The sequence below is a fragment of the Labrus bergylta genome, chromosome 1 (genome assembly GCF_963930695.1).
Source record: "Labrus bergylta chromosome 1, fLabBer1.1, whole genome shotgun sequence".
Taxonomy (NCBI): domain Eukaryota; kingdom Metazoa; phylum Chordata; class Actinopteri; order Labriformes; family Labridae; genus Labrus; species Labrus bergylta.
The window spans coordinates 18338188-18354010 of record NC_089195.1 but is presented as its reverse complement, the minus strand read 5'-3'; the positions used below and the strand labels follow the sequence as shown (position 1 = coordinate 18354010).

General features: G+C 36.7%; 37 non-coding genes across 37 annotated transcripts; all 37 read right to left on the bottom strand.

Moving 5' to 3' along the window:
- Nucleotides 1–147: 147 nt before the first annotated feature.
- Nucleotides 148–219, bottom strand: trnac-gca (transfer RNA cysteine (anticodon GCA)). Its single transcript has one exon. It is a non-coding gene; the product is annotated as a tRNA-Cys (tRNA).
- A 312-nt stretch (nt 220–531) lies between these two features.
- On the bottom strand, nt 532–603 carry trnac-gca (transfer RNA cysteine (anticodon GCA)). The gene has a single exon. It is a non-coding gene; the product is annotated as a tRNA-Cys (tRNA).
- A 311-nt stretch (nt 604–914) lies between these two features.
- On the bottom strand, nt 915–986 carry trnac-gca (transfer RNA cysteine (anticodon GCA)). Its single transcript has one exon. It is a non-coding gene; the product is annotated as a tRNA-Cys (tRNA).
- A 318-nt stretch (nt 987–1304) lies between these two features.
- Nucleotides 1305–1376, bottom strand: trnac-gca (transfer RNA cysteine (anticodon GCA)). The gene has a single exon. It is a non-coding gene; the product is annotated as a tRNA-Cys (tRNA).
- Nucleotides 1377–1682: 306 nt separating this feature from the next.
- trnac-gca (transfer RNA cysteine (anticodon GCA)) lies at nt 1683–1754 on the bottom strand. Its single transcript has one exon. It is a non-coding gene; the product is annotated as a tRNA-Cys (tRNA).
- A 312-nt stretch (nt 1755–2066) lies between these two features.
- On the bottom strand, nt 2067–2138 carry trnac-gca (transfer RNA cysteine (anticodon GCA)). Its single transcript has one exon. It is a non-coding gene; the product is annotated as a tRNA-Cys (tRNA).
- A 318-nt stretch (nt 2139–2456) lies between these two features.
- On the bottom strand, nt 2457–2528 carry trnac-gca (transfer RNA cysteine (anticodon GCA)). The gene has a single exon. It is a non-coding gene; the product is annotated as a tRNA-Cys (tRNA).
- A 306-nt stretch (nt 2529–2834) lies between these two features.
- Nucleotides 2835–2906, bottom strand: trnac-gca (transfer RNA cysteine (anticodon GCA)). Its single transcript has one exon. It is a non-coding gene; the product is annotated as a tRNA-Cys (tRNA).
- Nucleotides 2907–3218: 312 nt separating this feature from the next.
- Nucleotides 3219–3290, bottom strand: trnac-gca (transfer RNA cysteine (anticodon GCA)). The gene has a single exon. It is a non-coding gene; the product is annotated as a tRNA-Cys (tRNA).
- A 311-nt stretch (nt 3291–3601) lies between these two features.
- On the bottom strand, nt 3602–3673 carry trnac-gca (transfer RNA cysteine (anticodon GCA)). Its single transcript has one exon. It is a non-coding gene; the product is annotated as a tRNA-Cys (tRNA).
- A 311-nt stretch (nt 3674–3984) lies between these two features.
- On the bottom strand, nt 3985–4056 carry trnac-gca (transfer RNA cysteine (anticodon GCA)). Its single transcript has one exon. It is a non-coding gene; the product is annotated as a tRNA-Cys (tRNA).
- Nucleotides 4057–4361: 305 nt separating this feature from the next.
- trnac-gca (transfer RNA cysteine (anticodon GCA)) lies at nt 4362–4433 on the bottom strand. Its single transcript has one exon. It is a non-coding gene; the product is annotated as a tRNA-Cys (tRNA).
- A 312-nt stretch (nt 4434–4745) lies between these two features.
- trnac-gca (transfer RNA cysteine (anticodon GCA)) lies at nt 4746–4817 on the bottom strand. Its single transcript has one exon. It is a non-coding gene; the product is annotated as a tRNA-Cys (tRNA).
- A 312-nt stretch (nt 4818–5129) lies between these two features.
- Nucleotides 5130–5201, bottom strand: trnac-gca (transfer RNA cysteine (anticodon GCA)). The gene has a single exon. It is a non-coding gene; the product is annotated as a tRNA-Cys (tRNA).
- Nucleotides 5202–5512: 311 nt separating this feature from the next.
- Nucleotides 5513–5584, bottom strand: trnac-gca (transfer RNA cysteine (anticodon GCA)). The gene has a single exon. It is a non-coding gene; the product is annotated as a tRNA-Cys (tRNA).
- Nucleotides 5585–5902: 318 nt separating this feature from the next.
- On the bottom strand, nt 5903–5974 carry trnac-gca (transfer RNA cysteine (anticodon GCA)). The gene has a single exon. It is a non-coding gene; the product is annotated as a tRNA-Cys (tRNA).
- A 311-nt stretch (nt 5975–6285) lies between these two features.
- trnac-gca (transfer RNA cysteine (anticodon GCA)) lies at nt 6286–6357 on the bottom strand. The gene has a single exon. It is a non-coding gene; the product is annotated as a tRNA-Cys (tRNA).
- Nucleotides 6358–6676: 319 nt separating this feature from the next.
- On the bottom strand, nt 6677–6748 carry trnac-gca (transfer RNA cysteine (anticodon GCA)). Its single transcript has one exon. It is a non-coding gene; the product is annotated as a tRNA-Cys (tRNA).
- A 318-nt stretch (nt 6749–7066) lies between these two features.
- trnac-gca (transfer RNA cysteine (anticodon GCA)) lies at nt 7067–7138 on the bottom strand. The gene has a single exon. It is a non-coding gene; the product is annotated as a tRNA-Cys (tRNA).
- Nucleotides 7139–7449: 311 nt separating this feature from the next.
- trnac-gca (transfer RNA cysteine (anticodon GCA)) lies at nt 7450–7521 on the bottom strand. Its single transcript has one exon. It is a non-coding gene; the product is annotated as a tRNA-Cys (tRNA).
- A 690-nt stretch (nt 7522–8211) lies between these two features.
- trnac-gca (transfer RNA cysteine (anticodon GCA)) lies at nt 8212–8283 on the bottom strand. The gene has a single exon. It is a non-coding gene; the product is annotated as a tRNA-Cys (tRNA).
- Nucleotides 8284–8594: 311 nt separating this feature from the next.
- Nucleotides 8595–8666, bottom strand: trnac-gca (transfer RNA cysteine (anticodon GCA)). Its single transcript has one exon. It is a non-coding gene; the product is annotated as a tRNA-Cys (tRNA).
- A 318-nt stretch (nt 8667–8984) lies between these two features.
- On the bottom strand, nt 8985–9056 carry trnac-gca (transfer RNA cysteine (anticodon GCA)). Its single transcript has one exon. It is a non-coding gene; the product is annotated as a tRNA-Cys (tRNA).
- Nucleotides 9057–9362: 306 nt separating this feature from the next.
- trnac-gca (transfer RNA cysteine (anticodon GCA)) lies at nt 9363–9434 on the bottom strand. Its single transcript has one exon. It is a non-coding gene; the product is annotated as a tRNA-Cys (tRNA).
- Nucleotides 9435–9745: 311 nt separating this feature from the next.
- trnac-gca (transfer RNA cysteine (anticodon GCA)) lies at nt 9746–9817 on the bottom strand. The gene has a single exon. It is a non-coding gene; the product is annotated as a tRNA-Cys (tRNA).
- A 690-nt stretch (nt 9818–10507) lies between these two features.
- Nucleotides 10508–10579, bottom strand: trnac-gca (transfer RNA cysteine (anticodon GCA)). The gene has a single exon. It is a non-coding gene; the product is annotated as a tRNA-Cys (tRNA).
- Nucleotides 10580–10897: 318 nt separating this feature from the next.
- trnac-gca (transfer RNA cysteine (anticodon GCA)) lies at nt 10898–10969 on the bottom strand. Its single transcript has one exon. It is a non-coding gene; the product is annotated as a tRNA-Cys (tRNA).
- Nucleotides 10970–11275: 306 nt separating this feature from the next.
- trnac-gca (transfer RNA cysteine (anticodon GCA)) lies at nt 11276–11347 on the bottom strand. Its single transcript has one exon. It is a non-coding gene; the product is annotated as a tRNA-Cys (tRNA).
- A 312-nt stretch (nt 11348–11659) lies between these two features.
- trnac-gca (transfer RNA cysteine (anticodon GCA)) lies at nt 11660–11731 on the bottom strand. Its single transcript has one exon. It is a non-coding gene; the product is annotated as a tRNA-Cys (tRNA).
- Nucleotides 11732–12049: 318 nt separating this feature from the next.
- trnac-gca (transfer RNA cysteine (anticodon GCA)) lies at nt 12050–12121 on the bottom strand. Its single transcript has one exon. It is a non-coding gene; the product is annotated as a tRNA-Cys (tRNA).
- Nucleotides 12122–12427: 306 nt separating this feature from the next.
- On the bottom strand, nt 12428–12499 carry trnac-gca (transfer RNA cysteine (anticodon GCA)). The gene has a single exon. It is a non-coding gene; the product is annotated as a tRNA-Cys (tRNA).
- A 312-nt stretch (nt 12500–12811) lies between these two features.
- On the bottom strand, nt 12812–12883 carry trnac-gca (transfer RNA cysteine (anticodon GCA)). The gene has a single exon. It is a non-coding gene; the product is annotated as a tRNA-Cys (tRNA).
- A 319-nt stretch (nt 12884–13202) lies between these two features.
- Nucleotides 13203–13273, bottom strand: trnac-gca (transfer RNA cysteine (anticodon GCA)). Its single transcript has one exon. It is a non-coding gene; the product is annotated as a tRNA-Cys (tRNA).
- A 310-nt stretch (nt 13274–13583) lies between these two features.
- trnac-gca (transfer RNA cysteine (anticodon GCA)) lies at nt 13584–13655 on the bottom strand. Its single transcript has one exon. It is a non-coding gene; the product is annotated as a tRNA-Cys (tRNA).
- A 318-nt stretch (nt 13656–13973) lies between these two features.
- trnac-gca (transfer RNA cysteine (anticodon GCA)) lies at nt 13974–14045 on the bottom strand. Its single transcript has one exon. It is a non-coding gene; the product is annotated as a tRNA-Cys (tRNA).
- Nucleotides 14046–15117: 1072 nt separating this feature from the next.
- trnac-gca (transfer RNA cysteine (anticodon GCA)) lies at nt 15118–15189 on the bottom strand. Its single transcript has one exon. It is a non-coding gene; the product is annotated as a tRNA-Cys (tRNA).
- Nucleotides 15190–15512: 323 nt separating this feature from the next.
- On the bottom strand, nt 15513–15584 carry trnac-gca (transfer RNA cysteine (anticodon GCA)). The gene has a single exon. It is a non-coding gene; the product is annotated as a tRNA-Cys (tRNA).
- Between the last annotated feature and the right edge of the window lie 239 nt (nt 15585–15823).

Below are 15823 nucleotides of genomic sequence, written 5' to 3'. Positions count from 1 at the left end.
GGAGAAATGGTCAACCTGATTTGAAGTAACTTATTATGGTATGAAACATTCATCAGATTTGCTTACTTCCAGAACAACAGGTGGGTGCTTCAACATGATAGGAAGGTGTATTTCATTCAACCAAATGTTTGTAATACCATTCAATGAAGGGGGCACCCAGATTTGAACTAGGGACCTCTTGATCTGCAGTCAAATGCTCTACCACTGAGCTATACCCCCAATTTGCTGATATGTTCTTATTCACAAAAAAAAAAGTACTAATGCTTGTCTACAACATGATGGTAAAATGCATGGTTGACCAATTTATTTTCCATCATTGATTAGATTTAAAACTAGTTACAATGTACTTTAAACAGAATGGTTGCCATTTTATCCTAACTTAATGGAGAAATGGTCAAGCTGATTTGAAGTAACTGATTATGGTACAAAACATTCATCAGATTTGCTTACTTCCAGAACAACAGGTGGGTGCTTCAACATGATAGGAAGGTGTATTTCATTGAACCAAATGTTCACAACTCTATTCAATGAAGGGGGTACCCAGATTTGAACTGGGGACCTCTTGATCTGCAGTCAAATGCTCTACCACTGAGATATACCCCCATTCTGCTGACATGTTTTTATTCACACAAAAAAAGCATTAATGCTCGTCTACCACATGATGGTAAAATGCATGTTTCACCAATTTATTTTCCATCATTGATTAGATTTAAAACTAGTTACAATGTACTTTAAACAGAACGGTTGCCATTTTATCCTAACTTAATGGAGAAATGGTCAAGCTGATTTGAAGTAACTGATTATGGTACAAAACTTTCATCAGATTTGCTTACTTCCAGAACAACAGGTGGGTGCTTCAACATGATAGGAAGGTGTATTTCATTGAACCAAATGTTCACAACTCTATTCAATGAAGGGGGCACCCAGATTTGAACTGGGGACCTCTTGATCTGCAGTCAAATGCTCTACCACTGAGCTATACCCCCATTCTGCTGACATGTTCTTATTCACAAAAAAAAAGCATTAATGCTCGTCTACCACATGATGGTAAAATGCATGGTTGACCAATTTATTTTCCATCATTGATTAGATTTAAAACTAGTTATAATGTACTTCAAACTGAATGGTTGACATTTTATCCTAACTTCAAAGAGAACATTTCTCTGGTCAAGCTGATTTGAAGTAACTGATTATGGTACGAAACATTCATCAGATTTGCTTACTTCCAGAACAACAGGTGGGTGCTTCAACATGATAGGAAGGTGTAATTCATTCAACCAAATGTTCGCAACTCTATTCAATGAAGGGGGCACCCAGATTTGAACTGGGGACCTCTTGATCTGCAGTCAAATGCTCTACAACTGAGATATACCCCCGTTCTTCTTGTTCATCAAAAAAGTACTAATGCTCGTCTACAATATGATGGTAAAATGCATGGTTGACCAATTTATTTTCCATCATTGATTAGATTTAAAACTAGTTATAATGTACTTCAAACTGAATGGTTGACATTTTATCCTAACTTCATAGAGAACATTTCTCTGGTCAACCTGATTTGAAGTAACTGATTATGGTACGTAACATTCATCAGATTTGCTTACTTCCAGAACAACAGGTGGGTGCTTCAACATGATAGGAAGGTGTATTTCATTCAACCAAATGTTCATAATACTATTCAATGAAGGGGGCACCCAGATTTGAACTGGGGACCTCTTGATCTGCAGTCAAATGCTCTACCACTGAGCTATACCCCCAATCTGCTGATATGTTCTTATTCACAAAAAAAAAAGTACTAATGCTCGTCTACAACATGATGATAAAATGCATGGTTGACCAATTTATTTTCCATCATTGATTAGATTTAAAACTAGTTACAATGTACTTTAAACAGAACGGTTGCCATTTTATCCTAACTTAATGGAGAAATGGTCAAGCTGATTTGAAGTAACTGATTATGGTACAAAACATTCATCAGATTTGCTTACTTCCAGAACAACAGGTGGGTGCTTCAACATGATAGGAAGGTGTATTTCATTGAACCAAATGTTCACAACTCTATTCAATGAAGGGGGCACCCAGATTTGAACTGGGGACCTCTTGATCTGCAGTCAAATGCTCTACCACTGAGCTATACCCCCATTCTGCGGATATGTTCTTATTCACAAAAAAAAAGCATTAATGCTCGTCTACCACATGATGGTAAAATGCATGGTTGACCAATTTATTTTCCATCATTGATTAGATTTAAAACTAGTTATAATGTACTTCAAACTGAATGGTTGACATTTTATCCTAACTTCATAGAGAACATTTCTCTGGTCAAGCTGATTTGAAGTAACTGATTATGGTACGAAACATTCATCAGATTTGCTTACTTCCAGAACAACAGGTGGGTGCTTCAACATGATAGGAAGGTGTAATTCATTCAACCAAATGTTCATAATACTATTCAATGAAGGGGGCACCCAGATTTGAACTGGGGACCTCTTGATCTGCAGTCAAATGCTCTACAACTGAGATATACCCCCGTTCTTCTTGTTCATCAAAAAAGTACTAATGCTCGTCTACAACATGATGGTAAAATGCATGGTTGACCAATTTATTTTCCATCATTGATTAGATTTAAAACTAGTTATAATGTACTTCAAACTGAATGGTTGACATTTTATCCTGACTTCGTAGAGAACATTTCTCTGGTCAAGCTGATTTGAAGTAACTGATTATGGTACGTAACATTCATCAGATTTGCTTACTTCCAGAACAACAGGTGGGTGCTTCAACATGATAGGAAGGTGTATTTCATTCAACCAAATGTTCATAATACTATTCAATGAAGGGGGCACCCAGATTTGAACTGGGGACCTCTTGATCTGCAGTCAAATGCTCTACCACTGAGCTATACCCCCAATCTGCTGAGATGTTCTTATTCACAAAAAAAAAAGTACTAATGCTCGTCTACCACATGATGGTAAAATGCATGGTTGACCAATTTATTTCCCCTCATTGATTAGATTTAAAACTAGTTACAATGTACTTTAAACAGAACGGTAGCCATTTTATCCTAACTTAATGGAGAAATGGTCAACCTGATTTGAAGTAACTTATTATGGTATGAAACATTCATCAGATTTGCTTACTTCCAGAACAACAGGTGGGTGCTTCAACATGATAGGAAGGTGTATTTCATTCAACCAAATGTTTGTAATACCATTCAATGAAGGGGGCACCCAGATTTGAACTGGGGACCTCTTGATCTGCAGTCAAATGCTCTACCACTGAGCTATACCCCCAATCTGCTGAGATGCTCTTATTCACAAAAAAAAAGTACTAATGCTCGTCTACAACATGATGGTAAAATGCATGGTTGACCAATTTATTTTCCATCATTGATTAGATTTAAAACTAGTTACAATGTACTTTAAACAGAACGGTAGCCATTTTATCCTAACTTAATGGAGAAATGGTCAAGCTGATTTGAAGTAACTTATTATGGTACGAAACATTCATCAGATTTGCTTACTTCCAGAACAACAGGTGGGTGCTTCAACATGATAGGAAGGTGTATTTCATTCAACCAAATGTTCACAACTCTATTCAATGAAGGGGGCACCCAGATTTGAACTGGGGACCTCTTGATCTGCAGTCAAATGCTCTACCACTGAGCTATTCCCCCATTCTGTTGACATGTTTTTATTCACACAAAAAAAGCATTAATGCTCGTCTACCACATGATGGTAAAATGCATGTTTCACCAATTTATTTTCCATCATTGATTAGATTTAAAACTAGTTACAATGTACATTAAACAGAACGGTTGCCATTTTATCCTAACTTAATGGAGAAATGGTCAAGCTGATTTGAAGTAACTGTTTATGGTACAGAAATTTCATCAGATTTGCTTACTTCCAGAACAACAGGTGGGTGCTTCAACATGATAGGAAGGTGTATTTCATTCAACCAAATGTTTGTAATACCATTCAATGAAGGGGGCACCCAGATTTGAACTGGGGACCTCTTGATCTGCAGTCAAATGCTCTACCACTGAGCTATACCCCCATTCTGCTGACATGTTCTTATTCACAAAAAAAAAGCATTAATGCTCGTCTACCATATGATGGTAAAATGCAATTTATTTTCCCTCATTGGTTAGATTTATAACTAGTTACAATGTACTTCAAACAGAATGGTTGCCATTTTATCCTAACTTAATGGAGAAATGGTCAACCTGATTTGATGTAACTGATTATGGTACGAAACAATCCTTAGAACTGCTTTCTTCCTGAACAATGAACAGGTTGGTGCTTCAACATGATAGAAAGGTTTAATTCATTGAACCAAATGTTCACAACTCTATTCAATGAAGGGCGCAACCAGATTTGAACTGGGGACCTCTTGATCTGCAGTCAAATGCTCTACCACTGAGCTATACCCCCATTCTGCTGACATGTTCTTATTCACAAAAAAAAAAGCATTAATGCTCGTCTACCACATGATGGTAAAATGCATGGTTGACCAATTTATTTTCCATCATTGATTAGATTTAAAACTAGTTACAATGTACTTTAAACAGAATGGTTGCCATTTTATCCTAACTTAATGGAGAAATGGTCAAGCTGATTTGAAGTAACTGATTATGGTACAAAACATTCATCAGATTTGCTTACTTCCAGAACAACAGGTGGGTGCTTAAACATGATAGGAAGGTGTAATTCATTCAACTAAATGTTCATAATACTATTCAGTGAAGGGAGCACCCAGATTTGAACTAGGGACCTCTTGATCTGCAGTCAAATGCTCTACCACTGAGCTATACCCCCAATTTGCTGATATGTTCTTATTCACAAAAAAAAAAGTACTAATGCTTGTCTACAACATGATGGTAAAATGCATGGTTGACCAATTTATTTTCCATCATTGATTAGATTTAAAACTAGTTACAATGTACTTTAAACAGAATGGTTGCCATTTTATCCTAACTTAATGGAGAAATGGTCAAGCTGATTTGAAGTAACTGATTATGGTACAAAACATTCATCAGATTTGCTTACTTCCAGAACAACAGGTGGGTGCTTCAACATGATAGGAAGGTGTATTTCATTGAACCAAATGTTCACAACTCTATTCAATGAAGGGGGTACCCAGATTTGAACTGGGGACCTCTTGATCTGCAGTCAAATGCTCTACCACTGAGATATACCCCCATTCTGCTGACATGTTTTTATTCACACAAAAAAAGCATTAATGCTCGTCTACCACATGATGGTAAAATGCATGTTTCACCAATTTATTTTCCATCATTGATTAGATTTAAAACTAGTTACAATGTACTTTAAACAGAACGGTTGCCATTTTATCCTAACTTAATGGAGAAATGGTCAAGCTGATTTGAAGTAACTGATTATGGTACAAAACTTTCATCAGATTTGCTTACTTCCAGAACAACAGGTGGGTGCTTCAACATGATAGGAAGGTGTATTTCATTCAACCAAATGTTCACAACTCTATTCAATGAAGGGGGCACCCAGATTTGAACTGGGGACCTCTTGATCTGCAGTCAAATGCTCTACCACTGAGCTATACCCCCATTCTGCTGACATGTTCTTATTCACAAAAAAAAAGCATTCATGCTCGTCTACCATATGATGGTAAAATGCATGGTTGACCAATTTATTTTCCATCATTGATTAGATTTAAAACTAGTTATAATGTACTTCAAACTGAATGGTTGACATTTTATCCTAACCTCATGGAGAACATTTCTCTGCTCAAGCTGATTTGAAGTAACTGATTATGGTACGAAACATTCATCAGATTTGCTTACTTCCAGAACAACAGGTGGGTGCTTCAACATGATGGGAAGGTGTATTTCATTCAACCAAATGTTCATAATACTATTCAATGAAGGGGGCACCCAGATTTGAACTGGGGACCTCTTGATCTGCAGTCAAATGCTCTACCACTGAGCTATACCCCCAATCTGCTGAGATGTTCTTATTCACAAAAAAAAAGTACTAATGCTCGTCTACAACATGATGGTAAAATGCATGGTTGACCAATTTATTTCCCCTCATTGATTAGATTTAAAACTAGTTACAATGTACTTTAAACAGAACGGTAGCCATTTTATCCTAACTTAATGGAGAAATGGTCAACCTGATTTGAAGTAACTTATTATGGTATGAAACATTCATCAGATTTGCTTACTTCCAGAACAACAGGTGGGTGCTTCAACATGATAGGAAGGTGTATTTCATTCAACCAAATGTTTGTAATACCATTCAATGAAGGGGGCACCCAGATTTGAACTGGGGACCTCTTGATCTGCAGTCAAATGCTCTACCACTGAGCTATACCCCCATTCTGCTGACATGTTCTTATTCACAAAAAAAAAAGGGTTAATGCTCGTCTACCATATGATGGTAAAATGCATGGTTGACCAATTTATTTTCCATCATTGATTAGATCTAAAACTAGTTATAATGTACTTCAAAATGAATGGTTGCCATTTTATCCTAACCTCATGGAGAACATTTCTCTGCTCAAGCTGATTTGAAGTAACTGATTATGGTACAAAACTTTCATCAGATTTGCTTACTTCCAGAACAACAGGTGGGTGCTTCAACATGATAGGAAGGTGTATTTCATTCAACCAAATGTTCACAACTCTATTCAATGAAGGGGGCACCCAGATTTGAACTGGGGACCTCTTGATCTGCAGTCAAATGCTCTACCACTGAGCTATACCCCCATTCTGCTGACATGTTCTTATTCACAAAAAAAAAGCATTCATGCTCGTCTACCATATGATGGTAAAATGCATGGTTGACCAATTTATTTTCCATCATTGATTAGATTTAAAACTAGTTATAATGTACTTCAAACTGAATGGTTGCCATTTTATCCTAACCTCATGGAGAACATTTCTCTGCTCAAGCTGATTTGAAGTAACTGATTATGGTACGAAACATTCATCAGATTTGCTTACTTCCAGAACAACAGGTGGGTGCTTCAACATGATAGGAAGGTGTATTTCATTCAACCAAATGTTCATAATACTATTCAATGAAGGGGGCACCCAGATTTGAACTGGGGACCTCTTGATCTGCAGTCAAATGCTCTACCACTGAGCTATACCCCCAATCTGCTGAGATGTTCTTATTCACAAAAAAAAAGTACTAATGCTCGTCTACAACATGATGGTAAAATGCATGGTTGACCAATTTATTTCCCCTCATTGATTAGATTTAAAACTAGTTACAATGTACTTTAAACAGAACGGTTGCCATTTTATCCTAACTTAATGGAGAAATGGTCAACCTGATTTGAAGTAACTTATTATGGTATGAAACATTCATCAGATTTGCTTACTTCCAGAACAACAGGTGGGTGCTTCAACATGATAGGAAGGTGTATTTCATTCAACCAAATGTTTGTAATACCATTCAATGAAGGGGGCACCCAGATTTGAGCTGGGGACCTCTTGATCTGCAGTCAAATGCTCTACCACTGAGCTATACCCCCATTCTGCTGACATGTTCTTATTCACAAAAAAAAAAGGGTTAATGCTCGTCTACCATATGATGGTAAAATGCATGGTTGACCAATTTATTTTCCATCATTGATTAGATCTAAAACTAGTTATAATGTACTTCAAAATGAATGGTTGCCATTTTATCCTAACCTCATGGAGAACATTTCTCTGCTCAAGCTGATTTGAAGTAACTGATTATGGTACGAAACATTCATCAGATTTGCTTACATCCAGAACAACAGGTGGGTGCTTCAACATGATAGGAAGGTGTAATTCATTCAACCAAATGTTCATAATACTATTCAATGAAGGGGGCACCCAGATTTAAACTAGGGACCTCTTGATCTGCAGTCAAATGCTCTACAACTGAGATATACCCCCGTTCTTCTTGTTCATCAAAAAAGTACTAATGCTCGTCTACAACATGATGGTAAAATGCATGGTTGACCAATTTATTTTCCATCATTGATTAGATTTAAAACTAGTTACAATGTACTTTAAACAGAATGGTTGCCATTTTATCCTAACTTAATGGAGAAATGGTCAAGCTGATTTGAAGTAACTGATTATGGTACGAAACATTCATCAGATTTGCTTACTTCCAGAACAACAGGTGGGTGCTTCAACATGATAGGAAGGTGTATTTCATTGAACAAAATGTTCACAACTCTATTCAATGAAGGGGGCACCCAGATTTGAACTGGGGACCTCTTGATCTGCAGTCAAATGCTCTACCACTGAGCTATACCCCCATTCTGCTGACATGTTTTTATTCACACAAAAAAAGCATTAATGCTCGTCTACCACATGATGGTAAAATGCATGTTTCACCAATTTATTTTCCATCATTGATTAGATTTAAAACTAGTTACAATGTACTTTAAACAGAACGGTTGCCATTTTATCCTAACTTAATGGAGAAATGGTCAAGCTGATTTGAAGTAACTGATTATGGTACAAAACATTCATCAGATTTGCTTACTTCCAGAACAACAGGTGGGTGCTTCAACATGATAGGAAGGTGTATTTCATTGAACCAAATGTTCACAACTCTATTCAATGAAGGGGGCACCCAGATTTGAACTGGGGACCTCTTGATCTGCAGTCAAATGCTCTACCACTGAGCTATACCCCCATTCTGCGGATATGTTCTTATTCACAAAAAAAAAGCATTAATGCTCGTCTACCACATGATGGTAAAATGCATGGTTGACCAATTTATTTTCCATCATTGATTAGATTTAAAACTAGTTATAATGTACTTCAAACTGAATGGTTGACATTTTATCCTAACTTCATAGAGAACATTTCTCTGGTCAAGCTGATTTGAAGTAACTGATTATGGTACGAAACATTCATCAGATTTGCTTACTTCCAGAACAACAGGTGGGTGCTTCAACATGATAGGAAGGTGTAATTCATTCAACCAAATGTTCATAATACTATTCAATGAAGGGGGCACCCAGATTTGAACTGGGGACCTCTTGATCTGCAGTCAAATGCTCTACAACTGAGATATACCCCCGTTCTTCTTGTTCATCAAAAAAGTACTAATGCTCGTCTACAACATGATGGTAAAATGCATGGTTGACCAATTTATTTTCCATCATTGATTAGATTTAAAACTAGTTATAATGTACTTCAAACTGAATGGTTGACATTTTATCCTGACTTCATAGAGAACATTTCTCTGGTCAAGCTGATTTGAAGTAACTGATTATGGTACGTAACATTCATCAGATTTGCTTACTTCCAGAACAACAGGTGGGTGCTTCAACATGATAGGAAGGTGTATTTCATTCAACCAAATGTTCATAATACTATTCAATGAAGGGGGCACCCAGATTTGAACTGGGGACCTCTTGATCTGCAGTCAAATGCTCTACCACTGAGCTATACCCCCAATCTGCTGAGATGTTCTTATTCACAAAAAAAAAGTACTAATGCTCGTCTACAACATGATGGTAAAATGCATGGTTGACCAATTTATTTCCCCTCATTGATTAGATTTAAAACTAGTTACAATGTACTTTAAACAGAACGGTTGCCATTTTATCCTAACTTAATGGAGAAATGGTCAACCTGATTTGAAGTAACTTATTATGGTATGAAACATTCATCAGATTTGCTTACTTCCAGAACAACAGGTGGGTGCTTCAACATGATAGGAAGGTGTATTTCATTCAACCAAATGTTTGTAATACCATTCAATGAAGGGGGCACCCAGATTTGAACTGGGGACCTCTTGATCTGCAGTCAAATGCTCTACCACTGAGCTATACCCCCATTCTGCTGACATGTTCTTATTCACAAAAAAAAAAGGGTTAATGCTCGTCTACCATATGATGGTAAAATGCATGGTTGACCAATTTATTTTCCATCATTGATTAGATCTAAAACTAGTTATAATGTACTTCAAAATGAATGGTTGCCATTTTATCCTAACCTCATGGAGAACATTTCTCTGCTCAAGCTGATTTGAAGTAACTGATTATGGTACGAAACATTCATCAGATTTGCTTACATCCAGAACAACAGGTGGGTGCTTCAACATGATAGGAAGGTGTAATTCATTCAACCAAATGTTCATAATACTATTCAATGAAGGGGGCACCCAGATTTAAACTAGGGACCTCTTGATCTGCAGTCAAATGCTCTACAACTGAGATATACCCCCGTTCTTCTTGTTCATCAAAAAAGTACTAATGCTCGTCTACAACATGATGGTAAAATGCATGGTTGACCAATTTATTTTCCATCATTGATTAGATTTAAAACTAGTTACAATGTACTTTAAACAGAATGGTTGCCATTTTATCCTAACTTAATGGAGAAATGGTCAAGCTGATTTGAAGTAACTGATTATGGTACGAAACATTCATCAGATTTGCTTACTTCCAGAACAACAGGTGGGTGCTTCAACATGATAGGAAGGTGTATTTCATTGAACAAAATGTTCACAACTCTATTCAATGAAGGGGGCACCCAGATTTGAACTGGGGACCTCTTGATCTGCAGTCAAATGCTCTACCACTGAGCTATACCCCCATTCTGCTGACATGTTTTTATTCACACAAAAAAAGCATTAATGCTCGTCTACCACATGATGGTAAAATGCATGTTTCACCAATTTATTTTCCATCATTGATTAGATTTAAAACTAGTTATAATGTACTTCAAACTGAATGGTTGACATTTTATCCTAACTTCATAGAGAACATTTCTCTGGTCAAGCTGATTTGAAGTAACTGATTATGGTACGAAACATTCATCAGATTTGCTTACTTCCAGAACAACAGGTGGGTGCTTCAACATGATAGGAAGGTGTAATTCATTGAACCAAATGTTCACAACTCTATTCAATGAAGGGGGCACCCAGATTTGAACTGGGGACCTCTTGATCTGCAGTCAAATGCTCTACAACTGAGATATACCCCCGTTCTTCTTGTTCATCAAAAAAGTACTAATGCTCGTCTACAATATGATGGTAAAATGCATGGTTGACCAATTTATTTTCCATCATTGATTAGATTTAAAACTAGTTATAATGTACTTCAAACTGAATGGTTGACATTTTATCCTAACTTCATAGAGAACATTTCTCTGGTCAAGCTGATTTGAAGTAACTGATTATGGTACGTAACATTCATCAGATTTGCTTACTTCCAGAACAACAGGTGGGTGCTTCAACATGATAGGAAGGTGTATTTCATTCAACCAAATGTTCATAATACTATTCAATGAAGGGGGCACCCAGATTTGAACTGGGGACCTCTTGATCTGCAGTCAAATGCTCTACCACTGAGCTATACCCCCAATCTGCTGATATGTTCTTATTCACAAAAAAAAAAGTACTAATGCTCGTCTACAACATGATGGTAAAATGCATGGTTGACCAATTTATTTTCCATCATTGATTAGATTTAAAACTAGTTACAATGTACTTTAAACAGAACGGTTGCCATTTTATCCTAACTTAATGGAGAAATGGTCAAGCTGATTTGAAGTAACTGATTATGGTACAAAACATTCATCAGATTTGCTTACTTCCAGAACAACAGGTGGGTGCTTCAACATGATAGGAAGGTGTATTTCATTCAACCAAATGTTCACAACTCTATTCAATGAAGGAGGCACCCAGATTTGAACTAGGGACCTCTTGATCTGCAGTCAAATGCTCTACCACTGAGCTATACCCCCATTCTGCGGATATGTTCTTATTCACAAAAAAAAAGCATTAATGCTCGTCTACCACATGATGGTAAAATGCATGGTTGACCAATTTATTTTCCATCATTGATTAGATTTAAAACTAGTTATAATGTACTTCAAACTGAATGGTTGACATTTTATCCTAACTTCATAGAGAACATTTCTCTGGTCAACCTGATTTGAAGTAACTGATTATGGTACGAAACATTCATCAGATTTGCTTACTTCCAGAACAACAGGTGGGTGCTTCAACATGATAGGAAGGTGTAATTCATTCAACCAAATGTTCATAATACTATTCAATGAAGGGGGCACCCAGATTTGAACTGGGGACCTCTTGATCTGCAGTCAAATGCTCTACAACTGAGATATACCCCCGTTCTTCTTGTTCATCAAAAAAGTACTAATGCTCGTCTACAACATGATGGTAAAATGCATGGTTGACCAATTTATTTTCCATCATTGATTAGATTTAAAACTAGTTATAATGTACTTCAAACTGAATGGTTGACATTTTATCCTGACTTCATAGAGAACATTTCTCTGGTCAAGCTGATTTGAAGTAACTGATTATGGTACGAAACATTCATCAGATTTGCTTACTTCCAGAACAACAGGTGGGTGCTTCAACATGATAGGAAGGTGTATTTCATTCAACCAAATGTTCATAATACTATTCAATGAAGGGGGCACCCAGATTTGAACTGGGGACCTCTTGATCTGCAGTCAAATGCTCTACCACTGAGCTATACCCCCAATCAGCTGAGATGTTCTTATTCACAAAAAAAAAAGTACTAATGCTCGTCTACAACATGATGGTAAAATGCATGGTTGACCAATTTATTTCCCCTCATTGATTAGATTTAAAACTAGTTACAATGTACTTTAAACAGAACGGTAGCCATTTTATCCTAACTTAATGGAGAAATGGTCAACCTGATTTGAAGTAACTTATTATGGTATGAAACATTCATCAGATTTGCTTACTTCCAGAACAACAGGTGGGTGCTTCAACATGATAGGAAGGTGTATTTCATTCAACCAAATGTTTGTAATACCATTCAATGAAGGGGGCACCCAGATTTGAACTGGGGACCTCTTGATCTGCAGTCAAATGCTCTACCACTGAGCTATACCCCCATTCTGCTGACATGTTCTTATTCACAAAAAAAAAAGCATTAATGCTCGTCTACCATATGATGGTAAAATGCATGGTTGACCAATTTATTTTCCATCATTGATTAGATCTAAAACTAGTTATAATGTACTTCAAACTGAATGGTTGCCATTTTATCCTAACCTCATGGAGAACATTTCTCTGCTCAAGCTGATTTGAAGTAACTGATTATGGTATGAAACATTCATCAGATTTGCTTACTTCCAGAACAACAGGTGGGTGCTTCAACATGATAGGAAGGTGTATTTCATTGAACCAAATGTTCACAACTCTGTTCAATGAAGGGAGCACCCAGATTTGAACTGGGGACCTCTTGATCTGCAGTCAAATGCTCACCACTGAGCTATACCCCCATTCTGCTGACATGTTTTTATTCACACAAAAAAAGCATTAATGCTCGTCTACCACATGATGGTAAAATGCATGTTTCACCAATTTATTTTCCATCATTGATTAGATTTAAAACTAGTTACAATGTACTTTAAACAGAACGGTTACCTTTTATCCTAACTTAATGGAGAAATGGTCAACCTGATTTGAAGTAACTTATTATGGTATGAAACATTCATCAGATTTGCTTACTTCCAGAACAACAGGTGGGTGCTTCAACATGATAGGAAGGTGTATTTCATTCAACCAAATGTTTGTAATACCATTCAATGAAGGGGGCACCCAGATTTGAACTGGGGACCTCTTGATCTGCAGTCAAATGCGCTACCACTGAGATATACCCCCATTCTGCTGACATGTTCTTATTCACAAAAAAAAAGCATTAATGCTCGTCTACCATATGATGGTAAAATGCATGGTTGACCAATTTATTTTCCATCATTGATTAGATTTAAAACTAGTTATAATGTACTTCAAACTGAATGGTTGCCATTTTATCCTAACCTCATGGAGAACATTTCTCTGCTCAAGCTGATTTGAAGTAACTGATTATGGTACGAAACATTCATCAGATTTGCTTACTTCCAGAACAACAGGTGGGTGCTTCAACATGATAGGAAGGTGTAATTCATTCAACTAAATGTTCATAATACTATTCAATGAAGGGGGCACCCAGATTTGAACTGGGGACCTCTTGATCTGCAGTCAAATGCTCTACCACTGAGCTATACCCCCAATCTACTGATATGTTCTTATTCACAAAAAAAAAAGTACTAATGCTCGTCTACAACATGATGGTAAAATGCATGGTTGACCAATTTATTTTCCATCATTGATTAGATTTAAAACTAGTTACAATGTACTTTAAACAGAACGGTTGCCATTTTATCCTAACTTAATGGAGAAATGGTCAAGCTGATTTGAAGTAACTGATTATGGTACAAAACATTCATCAGATTTGCTTACTTCCAGAACAACAGGTGGGTGCTTCAACATGATAGGAAGGTGTATTTCATTGAACCAAATGTTCACAACTCTATTCAATGAAGGGGGCACCCAGATTTAAACTAGGGACCTCTTGATCTGCAGTCAAATGCTCTACAACTGAGATATACCCCCGTTCTTCTTGTTCATCAAAAAAGTACTAATGCTCGTCTACAACATGATGGTGACATGCATGTTTGACCAATTTATTTTCCATCATTGATTATATTTAAAACTAGTTATAATGTACTTCAAACTGAATGGTTGCCATTTTATCCTAACTTAATGGAGAACATTTCTCTGGTCAACCTGATTTGATGTAACTGATTATGGTACAAAACAATCCTTAGAATTGCTTTCTTCCTGAACAATGAACAGGTTGGTGCTTCAACATGATAGAAAGGTTTAATTCAATGAACCAAATGCTTGTGACACTATTCAATGAAGGGGGCACCCAGATTTAAACTAGGGACCTCTTGATCTGCAGTCAAATGCTCTACAACTGAGATATACCCCCATTCTTCTTGTTCATCAAAAAAGTACTAATGCTCGTCTACAACATGATGGTAAAATGCAGGGTTGACCAATTTATTTTCCATCATTGATTAGATTTAAAACTAGTTATAATGTACTTCAAACTGAATGGTTGACATTTTATCCTAACCTCATAGAGAACATTTCTCTGGTCAAGCTGATTTGATGTAACTGATTATGGTACGAAACATTCATCAGATTTGCTTACTTCCAGAACAACAGGTGGGTGCTTCAACATGATAGGAAGGTGTAATTCATTCAACTAAATGTTCATAATACTATTCAATGAAGGGGGCACCCATATTTGAACTGGGGACCTCTTGATCTGCAGTCAAATGCTCTACCACTGAGCTATACCCCTATTCTGCTGACATGTTCTTATTCACACAAAAAAAAGCATTAATGCTCGTCTACAACATGATGGTAAAATGCATGGTTGACCAATTTATTTTCCCTCATTTGTTAGATTTAAAACTAGTTACAATGTACTTCAAACTGAATGGTTGCCATTTTATCCTAACTTAATGGAGAACATTTCTCTGGTCAACCTGATTTAATGTAACTGTCAATGGTAGGCAACAATCATTAGATTAGCTTTCTTCCAGAAATATGAATACGTGGGTGCTTCAACATGACAGAAAGGTGTAATTCATTGAACCAAACGTTAACAATACTGTTCAATGAAGGGGGCAACCAGATTTCAACTGGGGACCTCTTGATCTGCAGTCAAATGCTCTACCACTGAGCTATACCCCCGTTCTTCTCATTTATCAAAAAAGCACTAATGCTCATCTACAACATGACGGTAAAATGCATGGATGCCAAATTTATTTTCCCTCATTGATTAGATTTATAACTAGTTATAATGTACTTCAAACTGAATGGTTACCATTTTATCTTAACTTAATGGAGAACATTTCTCTGGTCAACCTGATTTGATGTGACTGATTATGGTACGAAACAATCCTTAGAACTGCTTACTTCCAGAACAATGA